The sequence below is a fragment of the Notamacropus eugenii genome, chromosome 1, assembly GCF_028372415.1.
Source record: "Notamacropus eugenii isolate mMacEug1 chromosome 1, mMacEug1.pri_v2, whole genome shotgun sequence".
In the NCBI taxonomy this organism is placed as follows: Eukaryota; Metazoa; Chordata; class Mammalia; order Diprotodontia; family Macropodidae; genus Notamacropus; species Notamacropus eugenii.
The window spans coordinates 464,981,918-465,001,581 of NC_092872.1; the positions used below are offsets into that span (position 1 = coordinate 464,981,918).

At 40.7% G+C, this 19,664-nt stretch overlaps 1 pseudogene; it reads right to left on the reverse strand.

Annotated features, from left to right (window-relative positions):
* Positions 1-792: 792 nt before the first annotated feature.
* LOC140518443 (V-type proton ATPase subunit D pseudogene) lies at positions 793-19,358 on the reverse strand (annotated as a pseudogene).
* Positions 19,359-19,664: the final 306 nt, after the last annotated feature.

Below are 19,664 nucleotides of genomic sequence, written 5' to 3' on the forward strand. Positions count from 1 at the left end.
AGATTGCTGACTCTGGAGTCAGGAGGACTTGAGTTCAAGACACTTACTATCTGTGTGATTCTGGACAAGTCACTTCACCCAGTTTGCCTCAGTTTCCTCATCTGTAAAATGGAGCTGGAGAAGGAAAGGGAAAACTACTCCAGTTTCTTTGCTCAGAAAATCTCAAATGGGGTTACAGAATTGGACACAACAAATTGACTAAGCAGCAGCAGCAGCAACAACAACAACAATAACTCTGTTTATACAACAGTTACAGAGGAATCAGCAGAATTTCTTCTATAATGGAGATAAAAGTCTTCTTCCACAGGACTGAGACTAGCCATGCAAGGAAAAAGAAATATGTGAAGCTATTTACACAAAACCATGGATTGAAACACCATGGTGACAAAAGCAGAGGTTGAAAGTGGGTCAAAATGATATCTGTATATGTAGGAGGCAGGCTACATCTCAGCATGAATCACTGCTATTTTCAAAGGGATGTTTCTGAAATATGATTAGAAGATATAACAGCACAACTCTGCTTATATACAGAGAATAATAAAATGGGGAAATATTAATAGGTCATAGTTCTACAGGTTCCTGGGCAGGTCAATTACCAGTAAATAGTGGTGGGTCCTACAAATGACTAATTATAATCATGATCTCTCTAAATAATCCCAATAACAAATATCAATTAGTGAAAGTCTTAGTCTTAGACCATAACAAATAGCCATGTTACATGTAGAACCTGGATACCATGTATTATCAGAAAATCACAAGACTGAGGTCTCAAAGACTATAGAATGGGAAGGGCTATTTGAATGGAAGACTTTCATCCTTCTTTTTTGCCAGCAGGTTAGCAGGCCCAGCCCTTCTCCAGCTATTTTCTGGAGCTCCAATTCCCTCTGTTTTCTCTTTGAGAACATTTTTCTCCTGTATTGTCTTTAACCTATCAAATTCTCCATGTTCTTGACTATCTAGTTCTATGATAATGAAAGCAAATGTACACTCAATCCAGGGAATGATCATTCATTCACCTGTTTATTATTTTATTGGTTTTATCTAGTGTAATAAATGATGTTTGTAGCAATGCTAGCTCCACCAATAGCTACTCTGCTTTGGAATAATTTCTCTTCAGTTTATACAGTTGTTCCCCACCTCTAGTCAAACCAGTCAACTCATAACTCAACTCCTTGAATATATTCAAATACTGGCAAGGTAACACCTGCTACATTATATTTCTTTGTCCTGATAGTCACTTCAGGTTTGTTCATATTTTGAATACAATAGTACTTAAGATGCCAGTTGTGATCTCAGCAAGTGAAAAAAGTAGCTTCTCATATAATTTTGTTCATTAGGATTTCAGTCTCAATGCTCTTCTGTAAGATCTGATGAACCTGAAGAGTCAAGGCATCATGTTTTTTCTTTAGGAGGTATTGGCCTGTCTTTTCTCCTTTAAATAAAGCCTTCATAATGGTCTGTGCTGTTGTTGAAAGGAAGATCTTGATGCAGTTTTTGCCATATATCCTGGCAGTCACTGTCTGGTGGGGGTAGCTTGGTCAGCTGGTCTATCATTTCTGGGTTTGAAGCTACCATTCACTTCTTCTTCCTCTAGTACTACTCCAATAATTTTAAAATTACCTCTCTTTGATCTATATTCCAAGTCAGTTGTTTTTCCTATGAGTCATTTTATATTTTCTTTTATTTTTTGGTCTTTTGCTTTTGTTTTATTATTTCCTGGTATCTCATAGAGTCATTAGCTTCCATTAGGCCAATTCTAATTTTCAAGTAATTATTTTCTTCAGTAAGGCTTTAGACCTCCTTTACCAAGCTGTCAATTTTCTTTTCATATCTTTCTCTCACAACTCTCATCTGTTTTTTTAAAATAATTTTTAATAGAGAACTGAGTGAAATTTACAAGAGCATGAAATTTGTAAGAGCAATTGATAAATTCTCATAAGATATGAACAAGCAGTTAACAGAAGAAGAAATAAAAGCTGTCTATAGTCATATAAAATGATATAAAACACTATCAATTAGAGAAATGCAAATTAAAACAACCTCACACCTATCATATTGGCTAATATGACAGAAAAAGAAAATCAGAAACATTGGAGGGGATGTAGGGGGGAAAACATTATTGGTGAACTGATTTGACCATTCTGGAGAGCAATTTGGAACTATGCCCAAAGGGCTATAAAACTGCATACCCTTTGATCCAGTAATACCACTACTAGTTCTGTTTCCCAAAGAGACAAAAAAAGAAAAAGGACCTATATGTACAAAAATATTTATAGCAACTCTTTTTATGGTGGCAAAGATTTGGAAATTGAGGAGATGCCCAGTAATTGGGGAATGGCTAAATAAGCTGTGGTCTGTGATTGTGTTGGAATATTATTGGGTTATAAGAAATGATGAGGAGGATGCTTTCAAAAAACCTTGGAAGACTTACATGAACTGATGCAAAGTGAAATGAACAGGACCAGAAGAACATTGTAAACAGCAAAAGTAACATTATAACATGATCAACTGTGAATGACTTAATTATATACAGCAATATAATGATCTAAGACAGTTCTGAAGGATTTATAATGAAAAATGCTATCCACCTTCAGATAAAGAACTGATGGAGTCTAAGTGCAGATTGAAGCATGCTTTTCTGGCTTTCTTTATTATTCTTGGTTGTTATTGTTTTTGTTCGTGTTTTCTTTTGCAACATGGTTCATATGTACATGTTTTGCAGGACTGCATATATGCTTACACATATGTACATACAATGTCTATCAATTTGTTTGCTTTCTCAAGAAGGGGAAGGAGAGGGAGAGAGGGAATAATTTTGGAACTCAAAAATTTTTTAAACCAATATTAAAAATTTTTTGTTTACACGTAATTGAGGAAAAATAAAATAAAATTAAATGCAGAGAGAAAAATAAACTAATGTTTAGCTCCTTTTCTTTAACTGTTCTGGGAATTCTTGTTGGGCTTGTGTCCAATCTGAATTTTTTTCTTTGTGCTTTTGCCTGTAGATATTTTCAAGCCATTATTTTCTTCTGTTTCAGTCTTGAGCTTCCCTGTCTCCCTAGTAGCTCTGTATGCTCAGATTCTCTTTTTGCTAGCTCATTCTTTCAGTCTGCTTCTTGATTTAGACTTTTACATTAGAGTTAGACTCTGTCCACTTTGGGGTGGGGATGTCTGACCTGAAGTTTTGTCCTTTTTCATCCTTCTGCTTCTTTCACAGCTTTGTCTTGGAGCCTGTACATTTTCAGTGTTCCCAAAATGGAGATCTGGGGAGAGGTCTGTTCACTACTATCCATGTCTGATCTCTGCAATTGGCTTGTACAATTGAATTTCAGTAGACTGCTGTTGGACTCGGTAACGCTTAGCCCACAAAGAAGTTTTACACTGAACTGCTGGCTCCTCTTTGGTCTTGGTCTCCTGATCTGGTTATCCTACTTCAGATGTATGCACTGGGCTAAAATTTAAAACTAAATTGCTGCTCTGCTCCTAGGCTTAGAGTGACATAACTAAGTTTCTGAAGCTTGTTTTATGCTCAGTACTAGATCTCACACTCACTTGTCACCACTGCTCTGTGTCTTGGGTCTGTGCTTCTGAACTGGGTAATGGACAATAGAGCTACCAGATGATATCCATTGTCGCTCCCAGCACTAGTTGAGGGGTCCCCGGCTTCTGTGTGCCAAGGTGCTTCCTGCCTTGATACCCAACTCTTTTTTCATACCGACCACTAGAATGCTCTCCTTCTCCACTTCTGCTGTCATTTGCTCCTGGCCAACTCCTACCCTAATGTCAGTTGGTGTATCTATCTTCATAAGCTGCCCTTGGCTGGAAAAAAAAAATGATTTGCTGTGTCTTTTTCTTGGCTTTCCCAATCAGAATTCAGTCTGATGTACTTTCTGGGTTGTTGCATTTTCTAGGAGGAGGTGTGCTAAGAAACTAGAGCAAAAATGTTTTCTCTCACTCCAACATCTTGACTTTGGCCTCTATAGACAGTTTTCTCAAGAAATTTAGCCAAAAAAGGGAGGAGAGGCATGGTGCAATAGCTATCAGGAATAAATGGATCAAGTGAAAGTTTTTTGAGGATGATGTAGACATGAGAATATTTTTAGTCAGTAGGGAATCAGCCAGTAGAAAGAAAGAGATTAAAGATTGCTGAGAAAGATGGTAGAGGGGGCAATCCTCTGGAGAAGATGGGATAGAATGGGATCCCTTGCGCATGCAGAAGGGTTTGCCTTGGTTAGGAGAAAGGCCACCTTATCATGTGAGACAAGAGTGCAGAAGGAGATAGCAGGGGAAGGCATCAGAGTGTTGTGACATGAAGAGCAGAGAAGAGGAAGCTCTCAGGAAAAATCTTCCTTTTTTTTCCAGTAAAATATGAGGCAAAGTTCTCAGATGAGAGGGCAGGGGGAGCCATGGGAGCTTTGAGGAGGGATGAAAAAGTTTGGTAAGTGGGCTAGTAAATGGCTCAGGGAGGGGAAAAAGATTGCCTTGCTATAGCGAGGGCCCAATTATCTAGCAAAATGTATAGTGGACCCAGTCACCATAGTTTTATGATTTTCTCCAACTTGGTTCAGTAGCATGTAAATAGATACAAAGGTAGAGGAAGGTGGGAATAAGCCAAGGCGGGACCTCAGTGGGTCAAGATCAGCAGCAGGATAATGAAGCAATTGATTCAAGAGGAGAGAGGATACATCTTAAGCATCTCGTATATATTCCCTTCTGTCACTCCATCCCCATCCCCACCCCCATCATTGTTTCATCTAGACTCATAGCACATAGTACATCAAATCTTGGTGAATGAATAAATGAACTATCTGTGTGCTGTAAAGCTGGACACCATATAGGGAAAATTAGACAAATCCCTACCCTCTAAGTGCTGATATTCTAAATCTTTCAGGCATTAAAGTGCAGTCCCAATGAAATTTTTATAAATCCTTGGAAGTGTTCACTTTGTTCCTCAACTTGAAATGCAGACCTTCCATCCTCCTTCCCTCCCATTTATCTCCATTTCTCACTCATCAATTACAAGCACATTCATTTGCCCAGCAGAAGCTACCTAAGAAATTAGATAAAATTGATCCACTGCAATTTATTCACTCTGTTTTCCCAAGAAATAACATCCCTCCCATGTTTTATTCATGTAGATGCCATGCTTTCACTTTTATCTCTATCCCTCAGTAACGTTTTCAATTTACTCAATTTATAGCTTTGAGACACCCTTGGGCTGAGTGTGAGGGGAGGCCACCCCGAATGGTCTGCAGCTCAGCTCAGCCTTAAATTGTCTCAGTGATGTTGTCTCTGCCAGGCAGATGCTCTGAAGCGAAACCAAAGGTGATTCCAGTAAGATCTAACTGGCTCTGGTCTCGGGGAGAAAGGTTTCTGGGGGCAGTGCAAAGAGAAGATAGAGAGAGATATAATGAAGGCGCTAATGCTCTGGAGGGAAGATGAGCTCTGGGAGATGAGGTCCCTGCTGAATTTGGAGAAAGCTCAGACAGCTGCTAATGTTTACAGAAGGAAGCAGGGGTGGACTTTGCTGTGACCATTAAGGTTGCCTGTTAGGGAGATAGATGTCTTCTAGGGCCAGGTTCAGCCAGACTCCTGTTCTCTTCATAGCTGTATGGCATCCCCAAAGAAAGGTTAAGCTTTTCAAAACCTGAAAAAGGATATTTTCAAGTCTTCTGTGTCTCCATTAGAGGAGAATAGATGAACGCCAATGGACATCTTGCTGTGTTAGGGGTATTGCTTTAAAAAAAGAAAAAGATTTTTTTCCCCAACAGTCACAGATCCAGCTGTGTTCATGTTGACAAGCACATCTCTGTAATGAGAGCTAACTCTAAACTAGTCAGCTATGAAGATGCTGATTACCAAGCTCTTAGCAATTCCCCCTCCCTTTCCTTCTTTTCCTCCTCTTCCTCTCTTTAAGTCATTTTATTACTTATTAGTGCATCCATGAGAGGGTTAACTGGAGAAAGGGAAGGAGGATAGATTCTAATCCCCAAAGCTGTTCTCTTGTGTTCCTGCACAGTTCTGGTGGGGAAGGTGAATGGTGCAAGTTAAATGAGCCTGGAGAATTTTCTGTGATAATTCTCTGTCCACCAAAGGCACTGATAACAGGAAAACTCCTCACCCTGCTGGGAATTTCCTGATCAGCTTAAGCAACAGTTTAACAACATGGGAACATTTAGGGATGGTCCTTCCTGGACTGAATGACTTCCAAATTCTTTCTGAGGCTCAGGATTTTATGGAAGTTGAGAAATGACTAACACAAGTATTCAGAGATAATGATGAAAACTGTTATAGTTTGTGTAGCCCCAGATGTAGCTCCCTTAGGGTTCTACTCCTCAACTCATACTCTCACTCCTAATTTAACTCCTCAAAGGGTGGTTTCTACCCTCAGGTTCTTGGATAATCTGGGCTGTCATTCCTATAACTAAAATTCACAAGCCCCCACTGATGAGCTTACCTAATCAGCCAGTAGACACAATTATCTCAAAGTAAAAATATTTACTAAGATAGCTTAATAAGAACAATAGCTGTATTATATACTTCCCCTCCATAAAACTGGGAGTACTTTCTCCAAAATACCCACAGCATCACTGGAAAGAGTGGGTCTATATTTAGAGTACATTTGCATTGAGGAACGCATAGAGAAAATAATCATGGCCAAGGTTCCTGAGCTCAAGAGCTGCACCAGTCTCAGCCTTTTTAGTAGCAGTGATTACAGTTATGTACCACCATAGCTGAACAAGGAGAGAAATTTTAAAAACAAAACAAAACCTTCCCTAGATTGCTGTGGTCACTTTTTCCAGTACTGGTTGCACTTTCACTCAATCCCTGAAGCTCACTGGTCAAGGGAGGCAGCTGGAATACTCCTTGCTCCTCGTTGCTATTTCCAGGTTTTCTCCCACTTCCATCACTCAATAACCTCTCTTTCTTTGCGGTTCATGCTATTCATATCTGCCACCCAATCAAAATCCTGGTAGCTGTTGTCTACAGATCCCAAGATCACTCTTCTTCTTCCTCTTCCTCAATGAATTCTGGCTCTCAATTTTTTTTTCCTCCCCAACTCCTGCTCTCATACCAAGGGACTTCAGCATACGTATTGACTTTCCTTCAAATACTTAGCCACTCAGTTCCTCAACTTATTCATTTTCTATGAGCTACTCCTCCACCCCACCTCAGTCACACACAAAGATGGTCATACTCTTGATCATCACCCACAGATGTATTACCTCTATTTTCAAAAACTCCAAAATCCCCTTATCTGACCATAATCTATTAGCTTTGTACCTCTTCATCTGCATTTCCTTACAAAACCCTACTCTTCTTCTGCAGCATTACCTTCAACCCCTTGAACCCTCATTTCTTTCCCAGGCCATCTCCCTTGCGCTAGCCATTCTCCTCTTCCTTTGATCTTGACCACTTGGTAAACCAATTCAACTCTACACTGTCCTTTTCTCTTTAATCCCTAGTACCCTCATCATTATGCCAATTATGGAGAATCAAGCTTCAGCCTTGGGTCACTCCCACCATTTGCCACCTTCAATTCTATGTACATGCTGCTGAACAAATGTGAAGAAAATTGGACAACTGTTCTGCCTGAGAACACTACAAATTTATGTTATACAACATCAACCAGACTCTCACTGCTGATAGGCAATTGTACTAGATTTCCTTTAGTAACTCATTATCCCACTCTCCACAGCAGCTCTTCCAAAGTTTTTCATCCCTCCTCAAGACTTCCATAGTTCCCCCAGTCCCCACTTTCTCAGCTGAGAATTTTGCCTCACATTTTGTCAAGAAAAACCTGAGGCCATTCATTGTGAAATCCTTTCTCTCTTCTTCTTCTTTACTTTCTATCACTCAAGTGCCTTCTGATCTTGACCTCTGTCTCATATGGTAAAGTGGTCTTATACCTTTCCAAAGCTAACTTCTCTACTTGTTCAAGCAATCTCATTCCATACTGTTTCCTCTAGCAGATTGCCTCCTCTTTCACTCCACTCTTTCACTTATTTTCAATCTCTCTCTCTACTGTCTCATTCCCTACTGCCTACAAAACATGACCATGTTCCCATCCTCAAAAAAACCTTCACTTTGGGCAGAGCCAAGATGATGGAGAAAAAGCAACAACTTGCCTGAGCTCTCCCCCAAATCCCTCAGAATACCTTTAAATAATGCCATAAAATAATTCCTGGAGCAGCGAGACCCACAAAAGGATGGGGTGAGATAATTTTTCAGCCAAAGACAACTTAGAAACTCATCAGGAAAGGTCTGTTGCACTTGAGTGAGAATGAAGTACAGTTCAGCGCAGGCTATGCCAGCACAACTCCAGCCCTAGCAAAGACCCCAGTAAACCAGGAGCAGGCATTGGGAGCCACTGAGTCGGCAGCAGTGGCAATTGCTTCCAGAGCTCTCAGCACACAGATGGTAAGGGTGTTGAACAACTGGTCAGAAGGAGATTACAAGGCTGTCTTTGCTAGCACTGAGGCAGAACTCTGTTGCTTTCCTCATACTTAGATCTGGGTCCTAGTCCTAGGTAGCAGTCCTAAGGTGAGGAGGACAATTAACTAGCACAACAGATCTTGTGGCCACAATGGAGCAGAAACCCTCATCACAGTTCCAGGGCAGAAAAGAATGCTTGTGGTTGCTCACAGAGCAGAGTACAGGCCAGGAGAATAGTAAACAAGCCTCTCTTTAGATCATACCATCTTGCAAGAACTGAAAACTTATAGGTCCCTAGAAGTATCTCTGAAAACAGTTACACAAAACCCTTGATGCTTGGGATGGTGTGCTCTCCACCCTGGAAGTGGAGTCCTACTTTAACAAAGAGTTAAAAACCAGATAATAGGCTAGGAAAATGAGCATACAATAGAAAAAAAATTCTGACCATAGAAAGTTATTGTGGTGACAAGGAAGATCAAAACACACACTCAGAAGAAGACAACAAAGTCAAAGCTCCTACATCCAAAGCTTCCCAGAAAAATATGAATTGGTCTCAAGCCATGGAAGAACTCAAAAAGAATTTTGAAAATTAAGTAGGAGAGGTAGAGGAAAAAATGGGAAGAGAAATGAGAGTGATGCAAAAATATCATGAAAAACAAGTCAACAGCTTGGTAAAACACACACACACACACACACACACACACACACACACACACACAATACTCAAGGAAATAACATCGTAAAAAACTAACTAGGCCAAATGGTAAAAGAGATACAAAAAGCCATTGAGGAGAAGAATGTCTTAAAAAACAGAAATAACCTAATGGAAAAAAAGGCACAAAAATTCATTGAAGAAAAGAACTCCCTAAAAAGTAGAATTGGTTGACCAAATGGAAAAGGAGGTACAAAATTTCACTAAATAAGAAAACATTTTAAATTTAAAATTTAAAAATTAGAATGGAGCAAATGGAAGCTAATGACTTTAAGAGAACTCAAGAAACAATAAAAACAAAACCAAAAACAAAATGAAGAAAATAGAATACAATGTGAATTATCTCACTGGAAAAACAACTGATCTGGAAAATAGATCCAAGAGAGATCATTTAAAAATTATTGGACTTCCTGAAATCTGTAATTAAAAAAAAAAGAGCCTAGACATCATCTTTCAAGAAATTATCAAGGAAAACTGTCCTGATATTCTATTTTTCTTGGAGGCTTTGGATGGAGGAGCTTTGACTTTGTTTTCTTCTGTTTGCATGCTTTAGTCTTCCTTGTCACCAAAGTAAGATTCTATAGTCTGATTCTTTATCTGGTTTTTGCTCATTTTCCCAACCATTTACTTTACTTCTGAGCTCTTTGTCAAGGTAGTTCTCTGCTTCCAGTGAGGGTGGGAGAGTATACTGTCAGCTACTCCATCCTCCCACAATCTATGGGCCTAGAACTCCAGAAACAGTGGCTGCAGTTGCCCCTGCTGCTGATGTGACTGCCGAGGGATCCACCCCCTCCCCCCTCAGCTGCCCTGGGGCTGGGGACAGACCACTCCACTCTCCTGCACTGGTCCCACAGACTTTCCCCACTGACTTTCCAATTTATCCTCAGCGTTTTGGAGTCATGAAGTCTGGAAACCACCACAGGTGTGAGAGATTTAATCTCCCCAAGGCCTGCTCGGGTCCCCTCTGTGCACTCATGGCCCACACTGGACTGCCCTCTGCTCCCAGAATAGCACAATAGGCACTTCCCTGCGACCTTCCAAGCTGTCTTGGGCTGGAGATTTGCTTTATTCCACCATTTTGTGGGTTCTGCAGGTCCAGAATTTGTTTAGAGCCATTTTTTACAGGTATTTGACTGGGCTTGGAGGGAGCACTCTAGAAAGCCCATGCTATTACTACACCATCTTGGCTCTGCCCCCTCTGTCCTGATATTCTAGAACCAGAGGACAAAATAGAAATAGAAAGCATCCACCAATCACCTCCTGAAAGAGATCCCAAAATGAAACTTCCTGGAATATTATAGTCAAATTCCAGAACTCTAGGATCAAGGAGAAAATATTGCAAGCAGCCAAAAAGAAATGATTCAAGTATTGCAGAGCCACAGTCAGTATAACATAAGACTTAGCAGCTTCTACATTAAAGAATCAGAGGGCTTGGAATATGATATTCTAGAGGGCAAAGGAGCTAGGATAACAACCCAGAATTACCTGTCAAAACTTAGTATAATCCTTCAGGGGGAAAAAATAGACATTCAATGAGATAGAGGATTTTCAAGCATTCTCAGTGAAAGCATTCTCTATTTCCAGAGCTGGAAAGAAAATTTGACTTTCAAATACATGACTCAAGAGAAGTATAAAAAGGAAAATAGGAAAGGGAAATTATAAGGGACTGAAAAAGGTTAAACTTTTTACATTCTTCCATGGGAAGATGATACTTGTAACTCATAAGGACTATCTCAGTATTAGGGCAGTTAGAAGAAATATATTGAGGTCATAGGTGTGAGATAAATATGAAGGGATGATATCTTTAAAAAAATTAAGGGATAAGAGAGGAATGTATTGAGAGAAAGGAAAAGGAAATAGTAGAATGGGGTAAAATATTTTACATAAAAGAGACAAGAAAAAGATTTTACAGTGGGGGGAAAGAGGAGTGAGGGGGAGTGAGTGAACTTTACTCTCATTAGAATTGACTCAAAGAAGGAATAACATACACACACTCAAATGGGTATAGAAATCTATTTCACCCTACAGAAAAGTAGGAAGGGAAGGAGATAAGAGAAGGGGGGGGGGGGCGGGGTGTGATAGAAGGAAGGGGCGGTTGAGGGAAGGGGCAGTCAGAAGCAAATGACTTTTGAGGAGGGACAGGGTGAAAAGAGAGACAATAGAATAAATAGGGAGATAGGATTGAGGGAAATACACTTAAGGATAATAACTGTGAAATAAATTTTGAAGCAGGTTTCTCTGATAAAGGCCTCATTTCTCAAACATATAGAGAATTGAGTCAAATTTTTAAAAAATAAGAGTCATTCCCCAATTAACAAATGATCAAAAGAGATGAACACTTTTAAGATGAATTAATCAAAGCTATTTATAGCTATATGAAAATATGCTCTAACTCACTATTAATTAGAGAAATGCAAATTAAAACAATTCTGAGGTATTATCTCATACTATTAGATTGGCTAATAGAACAGAAAAGGAAAATGACAGATGTTGGAGGGGATGACAATAATGAGATATTAATGCAGTATTGATGGAGTTGTGAACTGACTCGATCATTTTGTGGAGCAATTTGGAACTATGCCCTAAGGGCTATAAAACCATACATACCCTTTGATCCAGTGATAACATTACTAGGTCTGTATTCTAAAAGAGATAAAAAAAAAAGAAAAGGACCTATATGCACAAAAGTATTTATAGCAACTCTTTTCTGGGAGCAAAGAATTGGAAATTGAGTAGATGCCCATCAATTGGGAAATGGCTGAACAAAATGTGATATGTGATTATAATGGAATACTATTGTGCTATAAGAAATGATGAGCAGGATGCTCTCAGGAAAAACCTGGGAAGACTTACATGAACTGATGCAAAGTAAAATACACTGTGTACAAAGTACATGTTTTGTGTTCGTCCTTCGTTGCCAAAGAAGCACATGCCATCAGAGAAATGATGACATGACAACAGCAACATTGTAAGATGATCAGCTGTGAATGACTTAGCCTTTTTCAGCAACACAATGATCCAAGACAACTCTAAAGGACTTATGATGAAAAATGCTATCCATTCCCAGAGAAAGAACTGATGGTGTCTGAATACAAATTGAAGAATGCTTTTTTAATTTTCTTTATTTTTCTGGAGGGTTTTTTTTTATCTATGTTTTCTTTCATAACATGACTAACATGGAAATGTTCTGCATAACTACACACATATAACCTACATCAAATTGCTTCCCTTCCCAATTAGGGGGGTGGAGGAAGAGAGGAAGGGAGAGAATTAGGAACTCAAAAGTTTTAAAAGTGAATGTTGAAAAATTGTTTTTACATGTAACTGGGGAAAAATAAAATGCTAAATAAATTTTTAAAATACAAGACAAAAAACCCTTCACTTTATCTTTCTATGCCCACTATCTTATTTTATTTTTTCTGACCTCTGTGCCTAACCTCCTTTAAAAGGTCACCTACAATAGTTCCTCTACTTTCTCTCACTCTCTTAACTCCTTACAGTCTGGCTTCTGATCTTATCATTCCACTACTCTCTCCATAGTTACTAATAATCTCTTAGTTGCCAAATCTAATCATCTTCTCTCGTTTCATTTTTCTTACACTGTCTGCATCTTTTGACAACATTGATCACTCTCTCCTCCTTGATACTCTTCTCCCTAGCATTTCTGGACACCACTCTCTCCTGGGTCTCTTCCTACCCATCGGACTGCTCCTTTTCTGTCTCCTTTGCTGGATTCTCCTCCAGATCACACTCTCCCACAGTAGGTATTTTTCAGGGTTCTGTCCTGGGACCTCTTCTCTTGTCCCTTTATACTACTTCACTTGGTGAAATCCCATGAATTTCTTTACCATTTCTATGTTGATGATTCTCAAATCTACCTTTCCTGTCCCAAACTCTCTGCTGACCTCAAATCTCTCATCTCCAACTGCCTTTCAGACATCTAGAACTGCATGTCCAGGAGACATCTAAAACCCAGTATACCCAAAACCAAACTCATAATCTTTTCCCTTAAACCCTTCTCCCCTCCTACCTCCCCTACTATGGAAGAGAGCAACACCATTCTCTTAGTCCTTCAGATTGGCAATCAAGAATCATCCTTGACTCCTTACTATTCCCGCCCCACCCCACCCCACATATCCAATCTTTTGTCAAGGCTTGTCAATTTCACCTTTGCAACATCTCTTGTATATGCCCCTTTCTACAACACCCTAGTGCAGGTCCTCAAAACCTCCTGTCTTGATTACTACAATAGTCTGCTGATGGGTCTACCTGCCCCAAGTCTTTCGCTCTCCAATCAATTCTTCATTGATTCACTAAAGTGAATTTTCCTAAAGCACAACTCATGTCACCTCCTGCCCCTATTCAATGAACTCCAGAGACTCCTTATCACCTCCAGGACCAAATACAAAATACTCTGCTTAGCATTCAAAGTCCTTCACAATCTAGCCCATCCTACCTTTCCAGTCATCTTATATCTTACTAGCATACGCATACTCTTCAATCTAGTGACACTGGTCTCCTGACTGATCCATAAAAAAGATATTCCATCTCTTGACTCCATGAATTCTCTTTGTTCCCATGCCTGGAACACTCTTTCTCTTCCACTCTGACTACTGACCTCCCTGGCTTCCTTTAAGACTTAACTAAAATCCTATCTTCTATTATTTAGCCAACCCCTCTTAATTTGAGTCTACCCTCTGTTAATTATTTTTATTTATCCTGTATATAGCATGCTTTGTAAACATTTGTTTGCATGTTGGCTTCCCCATTATATTGTAAGTTCCTTGAAGGCAGGGTCTATCTTTTGCCTCTTTTTGTATCCCCAGTGTTTAGCACAGTGCTTGGAACAAAGAAGGTACTTCATAAAAGTTTATTAATTGACCATCTGGTACTATGGCACACTGCTTCTCAAGAATAATTAGATAAAATAGGATGCCACTGATAGGTGAGCCACTCCCTTTTCCAGTCCTTGTCCCTCCCTCCTTTCTGTTGCAGTTTCCTTAAGGGTGCCCTCATATGGGGCAACTAGGTAGAGAAGTGGATAGAGCATTGGCTCTGAAGTCAGGAGGACTCTAGTTCAAATCTGGCCTCAGACACTTAGCAGCTGTATGACCCTGGGCATGTCACTTAACCCCAATTGCCCCCCACCAAAAGAATGGTCTCATACCAGTGTCTCAAGAATTATCTCCGGAGGCGGAGCCAAGATGGCGTATTAGAAAGATGCACATACACATAGCTCCGAACCCACAACCCATAGAACAACTACAAAGAAGTAACTCACGGCGAATTCTGCACCCAGAGGCCACAGAACATTGGAGCGAGGGAGATTTCTGTTCCGGAGAGACCTGCAAACCTCTCGTAAAAGGTCCTTCGTGCTGCGGACTGGGCGCCGGGACTGGGAGCTGAGTACAGCCCTGCCGTGGCCACAGCACCGAGAGGAACAGATCCGAGCGGGCTTCAGGGACGGGATCTCCAGCGGCCGCACAAGTACCTCCACCCACAGGTGACGGGTGTTGGTGAGAGAGTCCCTTTGGCGGGTCGAGCGGGGAGTGGGGTGCCCCCATGGCTCGGGCCCCCTCGGGAGACAGAAGCTGAGGGGCAGCGGCAGACCAGGGCTCTCCAAGCAGGCAGGAGCCTGGATCCATTGTTGAAGGTCTGTGCATAAACTCCCTGAGGGAACTGAGCCTGAGAGGCAGCCCTGCCCTCACCTGAGCATCTGAATTTAATCTCACACTGAATAGCAGCCCTGCCCCCGCCCAAAGCCCTGAGGCTGGAAGTAGCATTTGAATCTCAGACCCCAAACACTGGCTGGGAGGATCAGGAGGTGAGGTGGGTGTGAGGAAAATATTCAGAGGTCAAGTCACTGGCTGGGAAAATGCCCAGAAAAGGGAAAAGAAATAAGACTATAGAAGGTTACTTTCTTGGTGAACAGGCATTTCCTCCCTTCCTTTCTGATGAGGAAGAACAATGCTTACCATCAGGCAAAGACACAGAAATCAAGGCTTCTGTGTCCCAGCCCACCCAATGGGCTCAGGCCATGGAAGAGCTCAAAAAGAATTTTGAAAATCAAGTTAGAGAGGTGGAGGAAAAGCTGGGAAGAGAAATGAGAGACATGCAGTCAAAGCATGAACAGCAAATCAGCTCCCTGCTAAAGGAGACCCAAAAAAATGTTGAAGAAAATAACACCTTGAAAACTAGCCTAACTCAATTGGCAAAAGAGGTTCAAAAAGCCAATGAGGAGAAGAATGCTTTCAAAAGCAGAATTAGCCAAATGGAAAAGGAGATTCAAAAGCTCACTGAAGAAAATAGTTCTTTCAAAATTAGAATGGCACAGATGGAGGCTAAGGACTTTATGAGAAAGCAAGAAATCACAGAACAAAGCCAGAGGAATGGAAAAATGGAAGTTAATGTGAAATATCTCATTGGAAAAACAACTGACCTTGAAAATAGATCCAGGAGAGACAATTTAAAAATTATGGGACTACCTGAAAGCCATGATCAAAAGAAGAGCCTAGACATCATCTTTCATGAAATTATCAAGGAAAACTGCCCTGAGATTCTAGAACCAGAGGGCAAAATAAATATTCAAGGAATCCACAGAACACCGCCTGAAAGAGATCCAAAAAGAGAAACTCCTAGGAACATTGTGGCCAAATTCCAGAACTCCCAGGTGAAAGAGAAAATATTGCAAGCAGCTAGAAAGAAACAATTCAAGTATTGTGGAAATACAATCAGGATAACACAAGATCTAGCAGCTTCTACATTAAGGGATCGAAGGGCGTGGAATAGGATATTCCAGAAGTCAAAGGAACTAGGACTAAAACCAAGAATCACCTACCCAGCAAAACTGAGTATAATACTTCAGGGGAAAAATTGGTCTTTCAATGAAATAGAGGATTTTCAAGCATTCTTGATGAAAAGACCAGAGCTGAAAAGAAAATTTGACTTCCAAACACAAGAATGAAGAGAACCATGAAAAGGTGAACAGCAAAGAGAAGTCATAAGGGACTTACTAAAGTTGAACTGTTTACATTCCTACATGGAAAGACAATATTTGTAACTCTTGAAACATTTCAGTATCTGGGTACTGGGTGGGATTTCACACACACACATGCACACACGCACACACACATAGAGACAGAGTGCACAGAGTGAATTGAAGAGGACGGGATCATATCTTAAAAAAAATGAAATCAAGCAGTGAGAGAGAAAGATATTGGGAGGAGAAAGGGAGAATTGAATGGGGCAAATTATCTCTCATAAAAGAGGCAAGCAAAAGACTCATTAGTGGAGGGATAAAGAGGGGAGGTGAGAGAAAAACATGAAGTCTACTCTCATCACATTCCACTAAAGGAAAGAATAAAATGCCTACTCATTTTGGTATGAAAACCTATCTTACAATACAGGAAAGTGGAGGATAAGGGGATAAGCAGAGTGGGGGGGGATGATAGAAGGGAGGGCATGGGGAGGAGAGTGCAATTTGAGGTCAACACTCATGGGGAGGGATAGGATCAAAAGAGAATAGAAGTAATGGGGGACAGGATAGGATGGAGGGAAATATAGTTAGTCCTATACAACACAACTATTATGGAAGTCATTTGCAAAACTACACAGATTTGGCCTATATTGAATTGCTTGTCTTCCAAAGGGAAGGGGTGGAGAGGGAGGGAGCTAAAGAAGTTGGAACTCAAAGTGTTAGGATCAACTGTAATGTTCTTACCACTAGGAAATAAGAAATACAGGTAAAGGGGTATAGAAAGCTATCTGGCCCTACAGGACAAAAGAGAAGACAGAGACAAGGGCAGAGAGGGATGATAGAAGAGAGAGCAGATTGGTCATAGGGGCAATTAGAATGCTTGGCGTTTGGGGGGGGAGGGGAGAAAAGGGGAGAAAATTTGTAACCCAAAATTTTGTGAAAATGAATGTTAAAAGCTAAATAAAAAAAAAATGAAAAAAAAAAAAAAAGAATTATCTCCTCTCTGTGAAGTACCCTCTCTGAGGGTATAATTAATGCCACTTGCCCATGCAAAAATTCCTAGTTACAGATCATTATGTTAGCATTACTAGTAATAATAATATGATCACATTGGGTTCTTTCTCATCTCTGTCTCCTGGCTTCCTTCACTTCTCACCTAAAATCCCTCCTTCTACAATCCCCTTTAATGTTAGAGTCTTTCCTCTGAGATTATTGCCAATTTATCAGTGCATATTTTGTGTGTACATAATTGTTTGCATGCCATCTTCCCCCATTAGACTGTGAGATCCTGAGAACACAGACTGCTTTTTGCCCTTTTTTGTATACCCACCACTTAGCACAATGCCTGGCATATCATAGATGGTTAATAAATGTTTGTTTATTACTTATTTAAGTGACTTATCCAAAGTCACACAAAGAGGTAGTGGTGGAGTCAGGTTCCCTGACTTCCTGTGCAAAAATCCTTTTGGTATTTTCACAGCAGATCTTTGCATAAAGATTGACCTAACAGTTGTCATCAACTCTTTCCAGTGCTTTTCCCAGCTGATGGAAGCTAGCTATGGATCAGCCATAAGAGCAGTCAATTTGGGAGGGGGTGGTGATTTTGAAACCAGAAGCTCTCCATGAGCTAGTAGAAGGCCAGGCTTCAGAAATCATTTACATTACTCAGCAGTGAAGAAGGCAACTTGCTTTCCAACTCAGTTCCTATCATGGCACTCTGGATATGAAATATATCCTTAAAACGCTTGTCATATTTTATCTGATGTTTAAAATTGATTTTCTTTTTGGATGACACACAGGATGAACCTGCTGCTTGATATCTTTATCAGCAGCAGGCTGTGTGGCAAGACACACATTCTCTCCCTACTTCCCTGAGTACAGCCTCAGAAATCGGAGTGAAGTGGAGCTCACAGGAGAGACAAGATCTTAATTTAGAGGGGAAATCTGTAGCTAAAGAGAACCACAGATTGTCAAAATGAGCAGGGAATTCTTCTCTCCATCAGTCCATGCTTCCCTCATTACTTTCAATCCCTCAACGGCTCGCCTCTCTCGCAGGGGAGGCTAGGTGGTGCAGTGGATAGAGCACCAGTGCAGGAGTCAGGAGGACCTGAGTTCAAATCTCACCTCAGACACTTGACACTCACTAGCTGTGTGACCTTGGGCAAGTCACAACCCCATTTACCTCATCCTGGGTCATCTCCAGTCATCCTGATGAATATCTGGTCACTGGATTCAGATGACTCAGGAGGAGAAGTGAGGCTGGTGACCGGCACAGCCCTCCCTCACTCAAAACAAAGTCAAGTGTAAGTCATGTCATCATTTCTCTGATGGCATGATCTTCTTTGGCAACAAAGGACGAACACACTTATTCCTCTTATCCCCATCTTGACCTCTTCATGAACCAGTTTAACTCTACATTGTCCACTTCTCTGAAGTCCCTAGCCCCATCTTCATTTTATTTAATATACTCTGTCAAGCCTCAACTTTGGATCGCTCCCATCTGTCACCACCCTCAATCCTAGCTGGGCAACACTCAGCTGAGAACCTTGCCTCAAATTTTACAGAAAAAAAATTGAGGCTATTCACCATGATCTCTCTTTTCTCCCCTATTCCTCATCTCCTGTCACTCAGATGCCTTCTGCTACTATCTTCTCCTTCACCCTCATCTCACACAATTGACTTACTCCTTACCAAGCCTAACCCCTCTACCTGCTTGAGTGATCCCATTCCATCCTGTCTCCTCCAGCAGATTGCCCTATCATCTGCACTCTTTCATTTATTTTCAATCTCTCCCTCTCTACTGGTTCATTCTCTACTGTCTACAAAACATGCCCATGTCTCTTATATCCTCAAAAAACTCTCACTTGATCCTTCCATGCCCACTAACTGTTTGCTTTTATCTCTTCTGCCCTTTGTGGATTGAAAAGGCCTTCTACAATAGATGCCTCCATTTTCTCTCATCACTCAACTCCATATAGTCTGCCTTTTGACCACATCATTCTTTTGAAACCATTCTTCTTCCAAAGTAACTAATGATTTCTTAGTTGCCAAATTCAAAGGCAGTGTGTCTACCCACATTTTCCAATCTCTTGATGCTGTTGATTGCCCTCTCCTCCTTAATACTCTCTTCTCCCTAAGGATTCTGGACATCACCCTTTGCTGGTTCTCTTCCAACCCATCTGACTGCTTCTTCTCTATCTCCTTTGCTGTATCCTCCAAATCGCAGCCTCCCATGGTACGTATCTCTCAGGGTTCTGTCCTGGGTCCTCCTCTCTTCTCCCTTTATACTGCTTCACTTGGTCGTCTCATCAGCTCCCATGGATTTAATTACCATCTCTATGCTGATGATTCTCAGATCTATTTTCTTGCCTCAACTTCCTTGCTGACTTCCAAAATCACATCTCCAAATGCCTTTCAGACTTCTTGAACTGCATGTCCAGCAGACATCTAAAACTCAATATGTCCAAAATGGAATTCCAACTCATTACTACCTTCTGTCTCTCAGATTAGAAGGTGGATCCATGAACTTTAAAACTTTCA